Source organism: Spermophilus citellus (assembly GCF_964194105.1).
Source record: "Spermophilus citellus genome assembly, chromosome: 4".
NCBI classification, from domain to species: Eukaryota; Metazoa; Chordata; class Mammalia; order Rodentia; family Sciuridae; genus Spermophilus; species Spermophilus citellus.
Genome location: NC_138185.1, coordinates 10,041,161 through 10,059,341, shown reverse-complemented (window position 1 = coordinate 10,059,341; position 18,181 = coordinate 10,041,161). Strand labels below are relative to the sequence as shown.

The window sequence follows — 18,181 nt, the reverse complement described above, 5'->3', positions numbered from 1 at the left end:
GTAGACAATTAAAATAGATTTTTTAATTTGCAGATAAACACATCTTAATGCAGCGATAGCTCTTGAACTTCTCACTCCCAGCCTAATCTTTAATTTGTCCCAGAAATGCAAAAACCTTGAAGTGTTCTTTAAATATAAAGATCAAAAAGAAAAAAAAAAGGCACTAAAAGCTTTAAAGATACCTGTCCAAATTACCCTATAAAGAGCCCTTTAAAAAACAAAACTCCACATTCCCAGAGATTAACTGCAGGGGATCTGTGTTGAGAGTGATGTGATGTTGTCATGAATGATCATGATAACGGACAAAACGGAATCAGACTCAGTGTGGGGCCTCACAGTTAAAGAAGTAAACAGAAAAAAAAAAAAAAAAAAAAAAAAAGGTCTCCTGTGTAAGAAGTGTTTCAACATGAACTGCTGTCAAAGGGGGTTTTAAAGTAAAACCTGGTTGGGAATATAGCTCAGTGGATGAGCCTCTGCCCTGGGTTCCATCCCCAGCACTGAAAAAAAATAAAGTAAGAAAAGAAAAGAAAAAAAATAAAAAGAAAGAAAGAAAAGAAACCAAAGCATGGAAGAACTGCTTCCTATGTACAGTGGAAAAGTTTACCCAAATGACAAGCTGTCGTGTGGGGACGTCTCAACAACATTCTAGTTTGTTTCCTCCGATCAAAAAGCAGAGACCCAAGCTCAGCATTTCTATCTGTGCTGTGGTCATCTTCCCGGTTCCCTGGAGTAATCATATGCTACATCCATGAAGCAACTGTCTAACACCTGAATGTTCTCAGTACAAAGACCAGTGGGGTCATATGACAAGGCTATATTTAGAGAAGGACTCTGTTTTCTGTTTTGCTCAGCCCTCACCATTTTCTGCTCTAAAGAGGAGTTTCAAATGCACACTGATCTTTCTCATTTAGTGAATGAACTGAATTAGCACCTGTTTTCAACTGCCAAAAAAATGCACTTTTATTTTTTTTTAAATGGGGAAAGAGAAGTCTGTGTGCTGTTAAGTCAACATGGGAGGTATGTTTTGTTTTGTTTTTTCCTACTTTCTTCAAAAGAACTTAACCAAAAAGGTACAGTAAGAATATTTACTGAATTTTCTAAATGCTGGGGTGTGTGCCTTAGGGAACCGAGCAACATATGGGATCGTGGTAATATTCCCAGGGGATTTGGATATAAACCGTCCCCCTTACTAATGTTGGGGAAACTAACCCGTGTAACCACAATGTGACTGAAAAGTCAACTATAGGAAGCAAGAAAACAACTTGGTAGTCCCATGTGTACCTCTGTGAGCCCTTTCCTCATAAAAGGCCTGGGAAAAAATAATAACTTTCAGAAATTAAATGTCATAAACATTAATTGGCCAAGACAAGACCCAACTTTTTGGAAGATGCTTTCCACCTATATTCTTTCTGTGGTGGTGACCTAAATATTTTCCTGAGGTTGAGCATTGGATTGATTAAATGAGTCTTTTAAAAAAAATCCTGCCCATTCATAAGATGGATGTGGCTCAGATAAGCCACACTGACAGCATGACTCTAATCTCATGAACTCTCCCGTGTGTTCAAAGATGATGCTGAAGGGCTCTGCTCGGGTTAACTGAGCTGGTGGGGAGGTGCCTGGCTGTTGGCAGTTGTATGTTTGTGGTTCTGCCCACCCCCCATCCCCTGCCTGCCCTAGAGACGCAGAGTGGAAACATGCACTAGAATGAGCAGAAACTAAATAACAAAACAAACAAAAAGCCGGACATGGTGGTGGCACATGTCTGCAATCCCAGTGGCTCGGCTCAGGAGTCTGAGGCAGGAGGATCACGAGTTCAAGGCCAGCCTAAGCAACTTCGTGAGGTCCTAAAAAACTTAGTGAGACCCTGTCTCTAAATAAAACATAAAAAAATAAAGGGCTGGGGCTGAGGATGTGGCTCAATCGGTAGCGCGCTCACCTGGCATGCGTGCGGCCCGGGTTCGATCCTCAGCACCACATACAAACAACGATGTTGTGTCCGCCGAGAACTAAAAATAAATAAATAAATATTAAAATTCATTCTCTCTCTCTCTCTCTCTCTCTCTCTCTCTCTCTCTCTCCCTTTAAAAAAAAAAATAAAGGGCTGGCAATGTGGCTCAGTGGTGAAGCACCCCTGGGTTTATTCCCTGGAACCAAAAACAAAACCCTACCACTGAAAGGCCAGGAATGGGGTTGAAATGCCAGGATTTGTGGTGCAGGAAAGCAGGGCTGATTTAAATCTTGCATACTATAGATGCCACTCGTGTTTCCTGTCCATCCTACCCAGCTGTGGGCTAGCCAACAAGTGAACTATGTGGTAATTGGACAGAGATTTAGATTCAGGCTCTGTAAGCATTAGAGCACTCGTCTAGCATGTATGAGGCCCTGGGTTCGATTCTCAGCACCACGTAAAAATAAATAAATAAAATAAAGATATTGTGTCCAACTACAACTAAAAAATAAATATTAAAAAAAAAAGTCAGCTGAAACGACCACTACCAACTCACAGGAGACAGGATGAGTATTCAGCATGAGCGGATCGTACCTGGTGTGGTGTGTCCAGGGCATGGAGAGCTCTTCTGGAGCACCACTGGTCAGCCCTGCCATCTTTAACTAAGACAACCTCTGTCCAAGTCTCAATTCTTTCTGCTTCAGTTTTCCACCTGCCTTCTCCAGGGTGCTTGTGGTTGTGTCTCATAATATTCGTTGCTGCTTAGACTCTTTTTGTTCAGTACTAGGGTCTGAACCCAGGGGTGACTTAACACTGAGCCACATCCCCAGTGCTTTTAATTTTTTATTTTGGGACAGGGTCTCACTAAGTTGCTGAGGTTGGCCTTGAACTTGTGATTCTCTGGCCTCATTCTCCCAAGCCACTGAGATTATAGGCATGGACCACCATACTTGGCGTGCTTAGACCCTTTTCCATTGTTGCTTTAACAAATTCTTTTCTATTTTATTTTCATTTTGTTAATTTTTTCAGTACTGGGGATTGAACCCAAGGGCACTCTTCTGTTGAGCTACATCTCCAGTCTCTCTCTATACACACACACACACACATATGTATATATATCCACAAACATATACATATATGTTTATATATGTTCATATATGTGTGTGTGTGTGTGTGTGTGTGTGTGTGTGTGTGTGTATATATATATATATATATATATATATATATATATATATTTCTTTTTTTTTTTTTTTGGACAGAGAGACATGCAGCATTCCTAAATTCCCCAGGCCAACCTCAAACTTGTGGATCTTCCAGCCTCAGTCTCCCAAATTGCTGGGATTACAGGTGTGCGCCACTGTGCCCCACCAATTTTTTTAAATATTTGTTCTTTAGTTATAGGTGGGCACAATATCTTTATTTTATTTTTATGTGGTGCTGAGGATCCAACCCGGTGCCTCACGCATGGTAGGCAAGTGCTCTGCCTCTGAGCCACAACCCCAGCCCCCCTAGAAATTCTTGGGGGGGGGGAGCGAGCTACGGACTTTGCATAAACAAGAAGGAAACTAGACCCACTAAGGCCCTGTCAGGGAGCGCCATTCACCCTTACACCTAGTGAAGAAAGGTGAACTCCAGGCTACTGGGGGGTTCCCCGAGGATGCTGGGTTTTTATTTTTTCATTTTATTTTTATTCGTTATTTTCGCTGGGGCCAGAACCCAGGGCCTCATGCAAGCTGCACCCCTGCCCATGTATTTGGCTTCTAAGTACTTTGTTTAGACAAGAGTCTTCGTTGCTTCTTTTCGTCCTGTATCCATAGCAGAGATGAGCCCACGGGTCTGCAGGGTTGCGGACCAGCCTGCCCTGCCAAATGTATTTTTGAAAAGCTGGCCATTCCCATTCTTGGGAATTCTTGAGCATCACTTCTGGTCATGTTCTGTTTAGAAATTAGCATTCCTCGATTTAAAATAAAATGAGTGTACAGTACTAAGAAGTGCCGGTGCTGGGAACCTGCATGGGACAGGCCTGCTTCCAACACATGGCTGCTTTTCAGTGGCTTGGTGAACCGGGGAGCTTCCTTCTCGCCTTCCCCTGCCCTCTTTCCTCCTCCGCCTCCACCCCACGGTGTTCAAGAAGATTTTATTTTGTAACTGCTCTGAAAGCTTACTGTAGCGGGGGTTTAAGCGGTTGCAAAACGTTGCAGTGCTTGAAGTTTACAGAATGTATTTACGCCTCATCTTATGATCATGACCGCTTCAAAGGAACCAAAGATAGCAAAGCTGGTCCCCTCTGGCCCCAACCAGCCAACCCCAAGACAAGGCAGTTGAATGACACTACTCTATTATTTAACTACTGGCTTTACAAACAAGACTTCAGAATGATGAAAATGTAAATGGGGGTCATTTTATATTGGAAATGTACATGAAGTTTCATTATTTAACAGTTTCCACAGAATGCTGGGTTGTGACTGTTTTATTATCACACATTATGCAGATTTTATCTTTTATAAAGCACCTAGTATGTGCAAGAAAATTCTGGGGCTGGGGATATAGCTCAGTTGGTAGAGTGCTTGCCTTGCACACACAAGGCCCTGGGTTCAATACCCAGCACTAAAAAAAAAACAAACAAACAAAAAAAAAACTTACAAGAATATTCTAGATCTAAGGGGGAAAAAAAACTATTATAAATAAGAGCTGATCTCTGTCCCTGAGTTAACATATGAATAGTCCCTGAGGAGTAAGGGACTGTAGTAAATATTTTAGATCTTTTTAGATCAAGGAGACTATAAATCCTGAGGCACTACATATTTTAAGTTTAAATAACCATATAGTGGGAGGGGAGGGGCTAGGGTTGTAGCTCAGTGGTAGAGCGCTTGCCTTGCATGCGTGAAGAACTGGGTTTGATTCTCAGCACATAAATAAATAAATAAATATATGTCCATTGACAACTGAAAAACTATTAAAAAAAAAAAAACAAAAACATAGAGTCTGGATCTCAGTTACTCAAGATAGCAACTAGCCCTAGGAAAGCAGCCATAGCCAATTACACATAACTGAATGAGCACAACTGCATTCCAATCACACTCTACTTTTGTGTTTGTTTTGTGGTACTGGATATTGAAACCAGGCCTTCCTGAATGCTAGGCAAGCCCTGTACTAATAAAGCTTTATTTACAGCAGTGGGAGGGGGCAAGGTCCACACCTGGATCCCAGTGACAGAGGAGGCTGAGGCAAGAGGATCAGAGGATGGAAAGTTCATCAGAAACTTAGTAAGACTGTGTCTCAAAATTTAAAAAAGAAGCCAGGTGCCATGGGGCACGCCTGCAATCCCAGCGGCTTGGGAGGGTGAGGCAGGAAGATTGTGAGTTCAAAGCCTGCCTCAGCAACATCGAGAGAGACCCTGTCTCTAAATAAAATACAAAATAGAGCTGGGGGTGTGGCTCAGTGGTTGAGTGCCCCTGAGTTCAATCCCCAGTACCAAAAGAAAAAGAAAAAAAATTAAATACTTTTTAGTTATATATGGACACAGTAACTTTATTCTGTTTTTATTTTCATGTGGTGCTAAGGATCGAACTCAGTGCCTCACATGTGAGAGGGAAGCGCTCTGTCACTGAGCCACAACCACAGTCCAGAAAAGGTCAGAGATGTAGCTCAGTGGTGGAGCACCCTTGGTTTAATCCCCACTGCCACACAAAGAAATATCAATAAGGCTTTATTTACAAAACTAGTCAGCAGTGCAGATTTGCCTGTGGGTGACAGAGGCTGAGAGCTTCTTTAGGTGTATTAAATCATGCAGCTGCCACTGCTCACCATGGAGGCCAGCTCTTATTGTCACATCAGCACGTTTTAAATGGGGATACGGAAGCTGGAAAGAAGGTGATCTTAGCCCAGCTCACACAGCAAGTGACTGTCAAAGCTGCAATTTGGAAACTCATTTTCCCTGTTCTGGAAATGGGCCTTACCTGCTAACTCTAATAATAATGGTACCGACTTGAACCAGCCAGGCTTGAGCCAGATAGGCAGAGTCAAATCCTAGCTTCCTCACTGACCACCTGGAGGGCTGTGGGCAGATGAAGTTCTTTGGCCTTCTCCCCCATGCACAATGGATAATGGGTAGTCACAGCATCTGCAACCAAGACCAACGTAGCTGACACAGGAGGGTGTGCTTGGCGTGGAGCCTGGCAGGAAACCATTAGGTGGTGCAGGCCTCTCACTTCAGAGACTTGGGAGGCTGAAGCAGGAGGATTTCAAGCTGGAGGCCAAACTGGATAACTTAGCAAGACCCTGTCTCAGAAAAATGAAAAGCATTGGGGATGTGGCTTAGTGTAGAGCCTCCCTTGGTTCAACCCCTAGTAACACACACACACACACACACACACACACACACACACACACACAGAGAGAGAGAGAGAGAGAGAGAGAGAGAGAGAGAGAAGGAAAAAGAAAAAAGGAAAGAAAATCATTAGATGATAAATGTGACCTATTTGGGGTGGGGAGGGGAGATACCAGGGACTGAAGTCAGGGGCACTCAGCCACTGAGCCACATCCCCAGCCTGATTTTGATCTTTATTTAAAGACAGGGTCTCACTGAGTTGCTTAGTGCCTTGCTTTGGCTGAGGCTGGCTGTGAACTCGCCAACCTCTTGTCTCAGCCTCCAGAGCTGCTGGGATTTGCAGGCATCCACCAAGTCGATCTGGCTAAATGCGACCTATTCTTATGATAAAGTGCTTGAGGGAGGTTTCTGAGGGTGTGGCTGGGGGAAGGAGTCCACGGAGAGGCATCTCCTCCCAAGGCCAGAAAGAGAAGGACGAGGAAATGTCTAGGTGGGGATATTTCCACCACCCCGCCCCTCTCCTCCCACTTCTCTGAAGGGCAGCTGAGGTACCTCACCCCAGACCTGAGTGTGGCAGGAGGCCTGGGCTCACCAGCCCCCTCGGCACTGGCAGAGAGATGTCCTGACCTTTTGACCCACAAGCCTGCCAGGCCACACCTTGCACTTGGGCTGAGGTCCGCTGCAGGGGCCAGGGCTGGCCTGTCTGGCCATCCTGCCCACGGCCCCACCGCTTCTCTAGGGCTGGTTTTCTGTGTCTGCTTTCATAGCTCCCTCTGTGTCTGTCTCTCTTTCCTTATTTGTCTGTCTGTCCAGATGTAGACAGAGGATGTTCCTCTGTCCTTTGGAGCACTCTGAGATACAAAAGATGCCACTTCCCTGTCCCTGTGACCTCACCCGGTCAGGTGGCTTTAAAGCCCTTTCACTTGCTGAAGAGTCCAGCTCCCTCCTGGACTTCCGTTCTCTGCCCTCTGTCTATGGAACAGAACCAGCTCCCTCTTCAGTTTCTGCATCTCCTCAGAGTTGTGTCCTCACCTGAAACCTGTGCAGAAGGGTCACTTGCTTGATTATTATTTGCTCTTCAACATAGAAATCTAAATCACGTGGAGTATGTGAAGGCAAAGATTTTGTTCTATCTGTGTCTAGAACAACGCCGGGCTCAGGGGACGTGCTCAGAAAATCCCTGAGGAGTGCATGAATGAAGGACAGAAACAAGCAGGGGGGATTTTGAATTACAGATCCATGTCGCAACCAAGGAGCACCACTACGCTGCCAGTAACTGGGCCTCCAGGACCTCCTGGATATGTTCAACCTAAGTGAGAAACCTGGATTTTATCATGTGAATGCTCCAGGCTATGTTACTTTATTTTTATTTAAAAAATTACCCTTTGGTATGTTTTGGAAAGAAAAATAAATTAACAACTTTATATAGATTTTTTAAAAACTCCTTTGATATTTCAAATGCAGAATATGCACATTTTGGGGGGGGGGTGGGTACCAGGGATTGAACTCAGGGGCACTCAACCACTGAGCCACATCCCCAGCCCTATTTTGTATTTTATGTAGACCAGGGTCTCACTAAGTGCTCAGCGCCACCATACCTGGTTCAAATCCCCACCCCTTAACCTGAGCTCTTATAAATCTTGGGAGAGGTGACAGGGCTGTGTCCACCAGGGTGAGATGAGAACAGTGATAGGCCCCTCCTCAGAGAACAGTTGTGAGGGCCAGGGGAGTCAGCATCTGTGGAGTACATGCAGCAGCATCCAGCATATAATAGTTGCTACATAAATGTTTGCTTTTGCTATTGTTGTCCATACATAACTTGCCTAATTTCTCATGGCTAATGCACTGTGTTGCTGGTAGCAACCTAGCTTCTCAGCTTTCACAACCAATGCCTCCAGACATTGACAATATTCCCTTTAGGAAAAAATTGCACCTGCTTGCTGGGCACAGTAGTGCATGCCTGTAATCCCAGTGGCTCAGGAGGCTGAGGAAGGAGGATTAGGAGTTCAAAGCCAGCTTCAGCAATTTAGCACAGCCCTAAGCAATTCAGTGACACCCTGTCTCTTAAATAAAATATAAAAAAAGGGTTAGGGATATGGCTTGATGGTTAAGCAACCCTCGGTTCAATACTCAGTACCAAAAAAAAGAAATTGTACCTGGTTAAGAACCACTGGTTTAGGAATGGACAGGTAATGTGACTCTGGTCACTAAGCCATGTCCTTTCATGCCACATTATTCTTCATGACTACGTAGTGTTCCATAGTGGAAAGAGCCCATTGTTTATATAAGCAGTCTCTTGATGGAGCTTGTTTTTTTTTTTTTTCAATTTTTACAATCATGAGTATCTATGTGTTTACATACTTGTACAACAGGATAAATGCAGGAGTGTGAACCTCCCAGTTGCTTGGACACTGAGGCAGGAGGGTCGCTTGAACCTGGGAGCCCAGGTGTTGACACCAGCCTGGGCAAAACAGCAAGACCCTGCTTCAAAAATATTAAAATATACGTGTGTGTAGATGTGAAGGTAGATATAAATCCCCATACATTTCTGCACTTGTGAGAATGAATTTATAGAGTAAATGCCTGGAAGTAGAATTTGCAGCTTACATTTCTTGTTTTCTTTTTTTGGTCCTGGGGATGGAACCCAGGGTTGCTCTACCACTGAGCTCCATCCCCAGCCCTTTTTATTTCTTATTTTGAGACAAGGTCTTGCTGAGTTGCTTAGGGCCTCACTAAATTGCTGAGGCTGACCTTGAACTTGTGATCCTCCGGCCTCAGCCTCCTGAGTTGCTGGGATTTCAGGCATGTATCATGGTCCTCACTGCACTGTTTGTATTTCAATAGATACCACCAATGTGCCTTCCAAAAAGTTCTCAAAAGTCAATGTTAGGGCTGGGGCTGTAGCTCAGCGGCAGAGTGCTTGCCTAGCATCTGTAAGGCACTGGGTTTGAGCCTCAGCACCACATAAAAATAAAATAATGGTTTAAAAACAAAAAGTCAATGTTAGTTGACCCACTACATGTATGAATGCCTGTTTCCACAAATCTTCCCCCTAATTCTATGTGAAAGACCCTTTAAAAATATTTTTTGCACTTCAAACAGAAAAAAAATGGTTATCTATAGAAAGAAAAAACATTTTTTTGATGTAGAGTAACACACTGTTTAATAAAGTTACCATAATTTATTTGTATGCTGATGTTGAACACTCAATACCTCTTTAGTGTATATTGAAGTTTTTTTAAAAATGAGTACAATTATTTTTCATAATTATGACAATTCATTGGCAGATTTGAATTTGTGCATATGAGGTACTATGGATTGAACCCAGGGCCTTGCACATCCTCAGCAAACTCTCCATCACTGAGCTACATTGGCAGCCCTTAAAATTGATCTTTAATTGGCAAATAATACTTGGGTATATTTACAGGGTAAATATGATATTTTGATTTAGGTTTACATTGTGGAAAGATTAAATCACACTAATTAACATAACTGTCACCACCAACTTCTCATTTTTTTGTGGTGAGAACCCATTCATTTGCCTATTTGGAAATATATATTCTTTGTTTTGGTTTTGCAGTACTGAGTATTGACCCCAAGAATGCTCTACCAGTGAGCTACATCCAGCCTGCCTCCCCCCTTTTTTAAAATTTTTTATTTGTTATTTTGAGACAGGGTCTTGATAAATTGCCCAGGCTGATCTTGAACTTGTGATCTTTCAGTCTTAATCTTCTGAGTTGTTGGTATTACAGGCATGCACCACCATGTCCAGTGAAATATACATTTTTTTTGGGGGGGGGTATCAAGGATTGAATTCAGGTACGATCGACCACTGAGCCACATCCCCAGCCCTATTTTGTATTTTATGAGACAGGGTCTCACTGAGTTGCTTAGCACCTCACTATTGCTAAGGCTGGCTTTGAACTCTCGATCCTCCTGCCTTTGCCTCCTGAGCCACTGGGAATACAGGTGTGTGCCACCGATGGCCTATCTATTTATTTATTTATTTTTAATTGGTTGTTCACAACATTACAAAGCTCTTGACATATCATATTTCATACATTAGATTGAAGTGGGTCTATCTATTTATTTTTGAAGGAAGAATTCCACAAAAGTCTTATCGTGGCCCTGCCTAATTTTAGTGTTTTTAATTCAAAATACATATATCAAGTCTGATGACCTCCCTGCAGAATCAATGGAATAAAAACAAGAACTTGAATCTCAATGTGTAAAATATTCAGATTATTTCCCTCCAATAGTGATCAATTTTAAATTTTGAAGTAAAAGTAAACAAAGGAAGATGAGAAATATTTCTCATCACTCTTCCTAAGAAGGGTGAACTTCTGTAGTTTGTGACCTGGGCATCTCTGTGGTAGGCCTTACTAAAACAAGGAGAGGGAAATACAATGAAATACATACTTTAAACTTTTATTTCTCCACTATTTTGTTTTTATTGTTTGATATCTTTTTATTGGTGATGGATGTGTTTGATTTGCAGCACACATTTCTGGTTTCAATAAAAATATAAGTACAACTGGGCACGGTGGCGCGTGCCTGTACTCCCAGTGGCTCGGGAGGCTGAGGCAGGAGGATGGCAAGTTTCAAGCCAGCCTCAGCAACTTAGGGAGGCCCTAAGCAACTTAGCAAAACCCTGTCTCAAAATTTAAAAAAATAAAATAAAAAGGGCTGGGGACATGGCTCAGTGGTTAAGCGCCTCTGGGTTCAATCCCCATTATCAAAAATAAATAAATAAATAAGAAATTTAAAAAATATAAGTACAAAATGAAAACATAGTAGCCTGGGAAGATCCATGTAAACAGACATGGCTTATTTGAAAAATCTCACTTTTGTAGGTTTCTTTTCAAAATTAAAATGGAGGAAGAGTTTCCCCACATCTTGTTACTGGGACAGAGGAAATAGAACAGGAAGGACCCCATGGGAGCCCGCCAAGCTGGGCGGGGCAGGGGTTGGGGGTGCCCTCTGGAAGACAGGGTGAAGGGGACAGGCCCATTGCGTGCTGGTAACTAGCATCCTACCTGCCTTGCAACCCCAGCTCAGGAATACCTGCAGCTCCACACTGGGGTGAATCATTTCCTTCCTGGGCTCTGGGTGATCTATCACACCGGCGCCTTGTCTAGATTTTAACAACACTGTCAACAGAAAAGGTTCCTCATTCCAGAAATGCAAAACAAATTACATAAGAACCGTGTTCTTAAAGGGGAAAAAAAAAAACTCACCTAAAGGCGTCATGATCCCTAGGAACAATTAATTAAGCTTGGTAACATAAATCTCCTTTTAAAAAATGCTTGTCAAAGAAATGAGGCTGTTTCTCTTCCCTTGCTGATTTACAGCAGTGGATTACCTTTCTAAAGGCAGGAACAGGCGTTTGGGGAGCCTCCCAGGAATGTGTAGACCGAGGAAGAAATAATGGGTGACAGGGACAGGCTGGCAGAGCCCAGGATGGCTTGTGCCACAGGAGTTTGGGGTTGCCAATTCCATACCCTGGTTGTCCTTGAGAAACCCACAACTCTGTTTTTAATAGCTCGATATCCAAGTGAAATGACACTGATGACTTAGAGCAGACTCACCTTTGATCCACTGATCTACTTAGAAACTGCTGCAGACAGAGCCTGTGGCCCCAGAGATCATTAACCAATTAAAGAAGGAGGAAGAGAAGCCTGAGAGTTAGAGAAATACAGGAAGTCTGAGGTTTGTCAGTCGTTGAAGCACTTGGTGTTGTCTTTTAAGAGCCCGAGCCTGAGAATTTTCTTTGGGATAACAAAAGATTCACATTAGAAAGTAACAGAGGGGACGGGCACTGCTTAGAGGCAGAGTCCTGCAGGCATCATCCCCAGCAAGGCACAAACCCCAGAGCCCAGCAAAGCCACATGCTGCTCAAACTCAAAAAGGGTGGCGCTATTTCAAAACAGAGAAAGGTGACAGCGCTTGTTCCCCACCTCCCTCAGGGTTCCTGACCCCACCTAAATATGTTTCTATTTCCTAGTCATAAGGCAGGGAAATGGGAGTCATTTTCCGCCCGAGTTCTGCACTCATTAAACGACGGCACCTTTTAAGTTTTTTTTTTTTTTAATTAATAGACTTTTTGTTTGTTTGTTTGTTTAGAACTACTGTGGTCCATAGAAAATTAAAGGGTGTAGAAAATTCCCTTATACTCACTTCTTCACTCCCCCACCCCCACGTACCTTTCCCCCCTATTCTTAGCATCTGACCTCAGCGAGGCACATCTGATACACTCCACAGGCCAATATTTTGGGGTGGGGTGGGGTGGGGCGGGTACCGGGGATTGAACTCGACCACTGAGCCCTACCCCCAGCCCTATCTTGTATTTTATTTAGAGACAGGGTCTCACTGAGTTGCTTAGCGCCTTGCTTTTGCCTGAGACTGACTTTGAACTCTCCACCCTCCTGTCTCAGCCTCCCCAGCCGCTGGGATTACAGGTGTGCGCCACCTCACCTGGCCCTAGATGACCCAATATTAATACATCGTTTTTAACTAAGGTCTTGCCGACATTGTTTCAGTCTCGTGTTGTGCATTTCTGCAAGCTTCGGGAAATGTCCATCTGACATGTATTCACCATGACAGCATCATAGGCGTAGCTTCACGGCCCTAGAAATCCCCTTTTCTGTTTTAGCAAGGTGCCATTCTAAGTTACAGTTTCAACATAACTGTTAATTTTTTTAAACCTGATTTTAGGAACAAGAGAAAGCGGATTCTCTCTTTTGGCAGAAACCTACAGTCACTTGGGCTGTAACTGGGATATCCCGGGGAAGAGGTCAGGTCCTGGCGGATGTATCAGTGCCCACGCAGAAAAACACCAAAATGTGTTTGCTAAACTAACGGAGGAAGCCCCTCCCTCCAAGGACAGGTAAGACCTGGAAGGGGCGTGTCCAAGGATCACCTGCGCCTCCCTGTTTACAGTTCCACAACCTGATCACCTCATAAAGCTGCCCAAACCAAGCACTTAGAAAGCTCTTTGGCTCTTGGACGGAGCATTGGTGGAAAGGAGTGTAGCTGAAACTAACCAAAAGAGGCGTTATGCTTCCAGAAAAATCTTAAGGAAAAGTGTTGAAAGCCACAGTTGGACTGTGAGATCAAAGGAAAGGAGAGAGAGTAATCCCTGGGACTCAGGAGGCTGAGGCGGGAGACCCCGCCTCAGAATAACAACTTTTTTTTTTCTTTTAACAGTTGGAGACATGATAGAGCACTTGCCAGGCATGCGTACCCTGCTTCAAAACCAGCATGAGGGCGTTGGGGGCAGGGGTTGAAGAGGTTCAACTATGAAGGTGTAAAGCCTTCACCCACAAAAAGAGGTGCCAAAGGCGGTGCTAAAAGATAAGGATGACTTTGCATTTAGAGATGGTGACACTCTTGGGACGTACATAGACTAAAATAAATGACTGCTGAAGCTGCCATCGATGCAGTTCTGAAAGCTCTCAGCATGTACATGATCCCCAGGCCTCTCTTTTAGAACCCACTGATATCTAATCTAATAATATTAGGAATTGAATCTGCGTGCTGCGTCCTGCCTCCTCCTGGAAGGGGCGGAGTCTCGGTCCCAGGTTTCCCTGGGGACTGTGCCCATGTCTAGTGTGGAGGAGGCCTGGGAGCGAGGTCAAGCCTCTGCGGAGCCCGGTGTTCGGGAGCTGGACTGTGAGGCTCGGGGCAGAGGATGCAGAACATGAACTGTTCCACTTTCCAGCTAATATTTGAGCACCTGCTGTATGTGAAGTGTCACCCAAGAATAAGACAAGGTCCTGGCCCTCGTGGAACCCGTGGTCTCAACAGAGAAGGCAGGCGTCAGACTAAACGTGTGAATTTATGAGTTAGGCCATGGAGTCTGGGGAGCAGGGGAAGCGCCTGTGTGTGGAGGCAGTTGGGGTGAAGTGGCCCCAGGCCACCCAAGGGTCTCTGGGCAGCAGAACACGCAGCCAAGGGAAAGGGACAAGGGCCCTGGGGCCGAGTGCCCTGGGCTGTTAGGGCAGAGCAGGGCTGGACCAGGAGGAAATGGGCAGGACTAGATCCGAAAGGCTGGACCTGGTAAGCGCTTCCTGGGGACTCTGCTAGGAAAATGGGACAGGCTGGGGGGTCGCGGGGAGGGGCGACAGGCACCCAAGTGCTGCCCTTTTCCCTCCCACCCATTGCCACGGCCTCTGTTTTCAGTGTGGTGGCCCCATGAGGACACCCAGGTGTCCATCCCTAGCAGGGCCTTTCCTGATTGTCACCTCCCGTGTCCAGCAGCTCCCTGGACAGCTGCCCTCTCCGGACATCCAGACACCCACCAGGAGCACCACGGCCTCGCCCACCAGCCCGCTCCTCCACAGGCTTCCCAGTCCCAACCCAGGAAATTCAGGATTCACTGGCTCAGCCTCAAAGCCTCAGTTAGCCTCGACTGCCTCCTCCTGTGTCCATTCCACAGCAAAACCCTGCTGACTCTGCTTCAGAGGGGGCCAGAATCCCGAGGGCGAGGCCACCGGTTTTTCTCTTTCCATATCTGTCCCCTTTTCCATTTGTTCTTTTTCATTCTGTGTCTCGGCTTCTCGCTGGTGCTGGAGAGGGAACCACTCTCCGTAAGACACGCCCAGCCTTCCTTTGCCTTCCCATGCACCCAGGCTGGCCTCAGGCTCCTGGCTCAGGCTGTCCTCCTGCTCCATCATTTTTTTTTTTTTTGGCAGGGGGGTACCAAGGATTGAACCCAGGAACACTTAACCACTGAGCCACATCCCAGCCCTTCTTGTATTCTATTTAGAGACGGGTCTTGCCGAGTTGCTTAGGGCCTTGCTAAATTGCTAAGGTTGGCCTTCCACTTGCAATCCTCCTGCCTCAGCCTCCTGAGTCACTGGGATTACAGGCGTGCACCACCGTGCCTGGCTATCCTGCCTCATTTCTAAAGTAGGCGGGACTACAGGCACATGCCACCACAGCCAGCTTGGGTCTGTCCTTAAAATAGTTCCATCAGTGAGCAATGGCACATGCCTGTAATACCAGTTTAGGAGGCAGAAGAAGGAGGATCACAAGTTCAAGACCAGCCTCCACAATTTAGCAAGATCCTGTCTCAAAAGGGACAGTGATGGGTTCAATCCCCAATACCTACCAACCAATCAACCAAAACAAATAAAATAAACAAAAAGAGCTTCAACTCCCAGCTAGACTACATCACCTGTCACTTCAAAACTGCCATGGCTGCCATCTCCCTGGGGTAGGAGCCAAAGCTCTTACCCTACATGCTGCGTTTTCTGACCCTCCCTGCTTTCTGGCCTTGCCACTCTGTACTGATCACAATGAGCTCCTTATCTTGCCAGGAACACAGCAGACATGATCCTACCACAGGACCTTTGCGTCTGCTATGATATCTGCTTAGATATACCCCCAGATAAATGCAAGACCTGCTCCGTTACCTATTCCAGATGTCTCTTCAACTGATACCTGATGGCAGGAGTCGGCAAACATTTTCTGCTAAGAGCCAAAATGTAAATCTTTTAGGCATTGTGGGCCACCAGGTCTCTGTTGCAACTACTCAGCTCCGCTGCTGTCAGGGAAGAGCAACCACAGACAATACGTAAGCAACAACAAACACTCTGTGTTCCCATAAAACTCTACAAACACTGTAGTGGGACTTCACGTGACGTTCAGGTGTCATCCAACATTCTTCCTTTGACTTTTCCCCAATCATTTTAAAAGGTAGGGCTAGGAGCGTAGCTCAGGGGAACAGCGCTCACCCAGCATCCCCGTGGCCCTGGGTTCAGTTCTCAGCAGCACAGAAAACATATCAATAAAATAAAACAGAAATGTAAAAATCTGCTGGGCACGGTGACACACGCCCGTAATCCCAACTACTCAGGAGGCCAAGGCAGGAGGATTGCAAATTCAAGGCCAGCCTGCCCAATTTAATTTTTTTTTTAAAGAGAGAGTGAGAGAGGAGAGAGAGAATTTTTAATATTTATTTATTTTTTTTAGTTCTCAGCGGACACAACATCTTTGTTGGTATGTGGTGCTGAGGATCGAACCCGGGCCGCACGCATGCCAGGCGAGCGCGCTACCGCTTGAGCCACATCCCCAGCCCAAAGCCTGCCCAATTTAGAGACCCCGTTTTCAAAAAAAAAAGGTAAATAAATAAATGAATAAAGGTAGCTGCTGGGTAGGTTCTGCGGCACTTGTCTGCCATGTACAAAGCCCAGTTCCCAGAAACACACACACAGACACACACACACACCAAATCCAGGTCCAACACAGGGCCTCCATGCGATCTTGGGCAAGTTACCTACTCAGTGTGGAAATGGGTTCCCTGAGCTAATAGGAGTGAGTCTCTCCACACAGTTTGACACAGTGTCTGCAGTACATAGCAGCCACAGGGGGTGGGGATGTGGCTCAAGCGGTAGCGCGCTCGCCTAGCATGCGTGCGGCCCAGGTTCGATCCTCAGCACCACATACAAACAAAGATGTTGTGTCCGCAGAGAACTAAAAAATAAATATTAAAAAATTCTCTCTCTCTCTCTCTCCTCTCTCTCCTCTCTCTTAAAAAAAAAAAAAGTAAATAGCAGCCACAGCTTCTTTTTCATTAGAAAGGCATCTTTTCTACCAAAAAAAAAAAAAAAACCCAAAAAGTAATAAAATATAGATCAGCAAAAACTAACATCAGTCAGACAGACACAGTGGTGCATTCCTATAATCCCAGCAACCCAGGAGGCTGAGGCAAGAGGATCACAAGTTCAAGACCAGCCTCAGCAACTTGTCGAGGCCCTAAGCAACTTAACAAGACTCTGTTTCCAAATAAACAATAAACAGGGCTGGGGATGTGACTCAGTGGTTGGACATACCTGGGTCCAATCCCCGGTACTAAAATAATAATAATAATAATACATTTAAAAATAGCATTGTTCCATTTTCCCAAAATAATTACTAGAAGTGCTCTACCACTGAGCCCCAGCCCCAGCCCCTGGACTCTTATTCATAACAAATAAATTTTTAACAAATCCAGGAAACCATCTGGAAAATTTAAACGCTGGCAATATCATTGATGACATTCAAGACCCACTGCTTATTTTGTGAGGTGTGAAAAGGATAGACCTCCCCCGCCACTGCCCCCCGCCACTGGGGACTGAATCCAGGGAAACTTTTACCACTCAGTTACAACCCCAGCCCTTTTAATTCTTATTTTGAAACAAGGTCTTACTAACTTGCTGAGGCTGGCTTCAAACTTGAGATCTTCCTGCCTCAGTCTCCCCAGTGGCTGGGATAACAGATTTGTGCCACCAGCCCTGACTGTGATTATGCTTTTAAAAGGAGTCCTTAAACTGGGCGCAGTGGCACAGTGGGGCACGCCTATGATCCCAGCAGCTTGAGGCAGGAGGATCACAAGTTGGAGGCCATTAGCAAGGCCTGTAGCAACAGAGACCATCTCAAAATAACAAAATAAAAAGGACTGGGGAGGTAGCTCAGTGGAATAGCACCCCTGGGTTCAATTCCAGGTAACAACAACAACAAAGTCCGTATCTTTTAGAGATACTAAAGTGTCAGTGAATAAAATTTTATGGTATCTAGAAATTTCATCTAGATGATAGTCACCAGGATTCCCAGCCACTCGGGAGACTGAGGCAGGAGGATGACAAGTTCAAAATCAGCCTCAGAAATTTAATGAGGCCTTACGCAATTTAGCAAGACTGTTTCAAAATAAAAATAAAAAGGGCTAGGGATGTAGCTCAATGGTTAAGGGCCCCAGGCTCAGTCTCCAACACAAAATATACATATTATATATATTGTTTCCTCTCTCTATATATACTCTCTATATAGAGATAGATAGATAGATAGATACAGATATAGATATACACATATAGATATAGATCTATACAGAGAGAGAGAGAACGCGCACGCTGGAGTAGGGTTCA

At 44.9% G+C, this 18,181-nt stretch overlaps 1 long non-coding RNA gene across 1 annotated transcript; it reads left to right on the top strand.

Moving 5' to 3' along the window:
* The first annotated feature begins 829 nt into the window (after positions 1 to 829).
* Positions 830 to 13,806, top strand: LOC308646477. The gene is made up of 3 exons (XR_014021394.1): positions 830 to 1,017; positions 12,993 to 13,164; positions 13,485 to 13,806. It is a non-coding gene; the product is annotated as an uncharacterized lncRNA (long non-coding RNA).
* Positions 13,807 to 18,181: the final 4,375 nt, after the last annotated feature.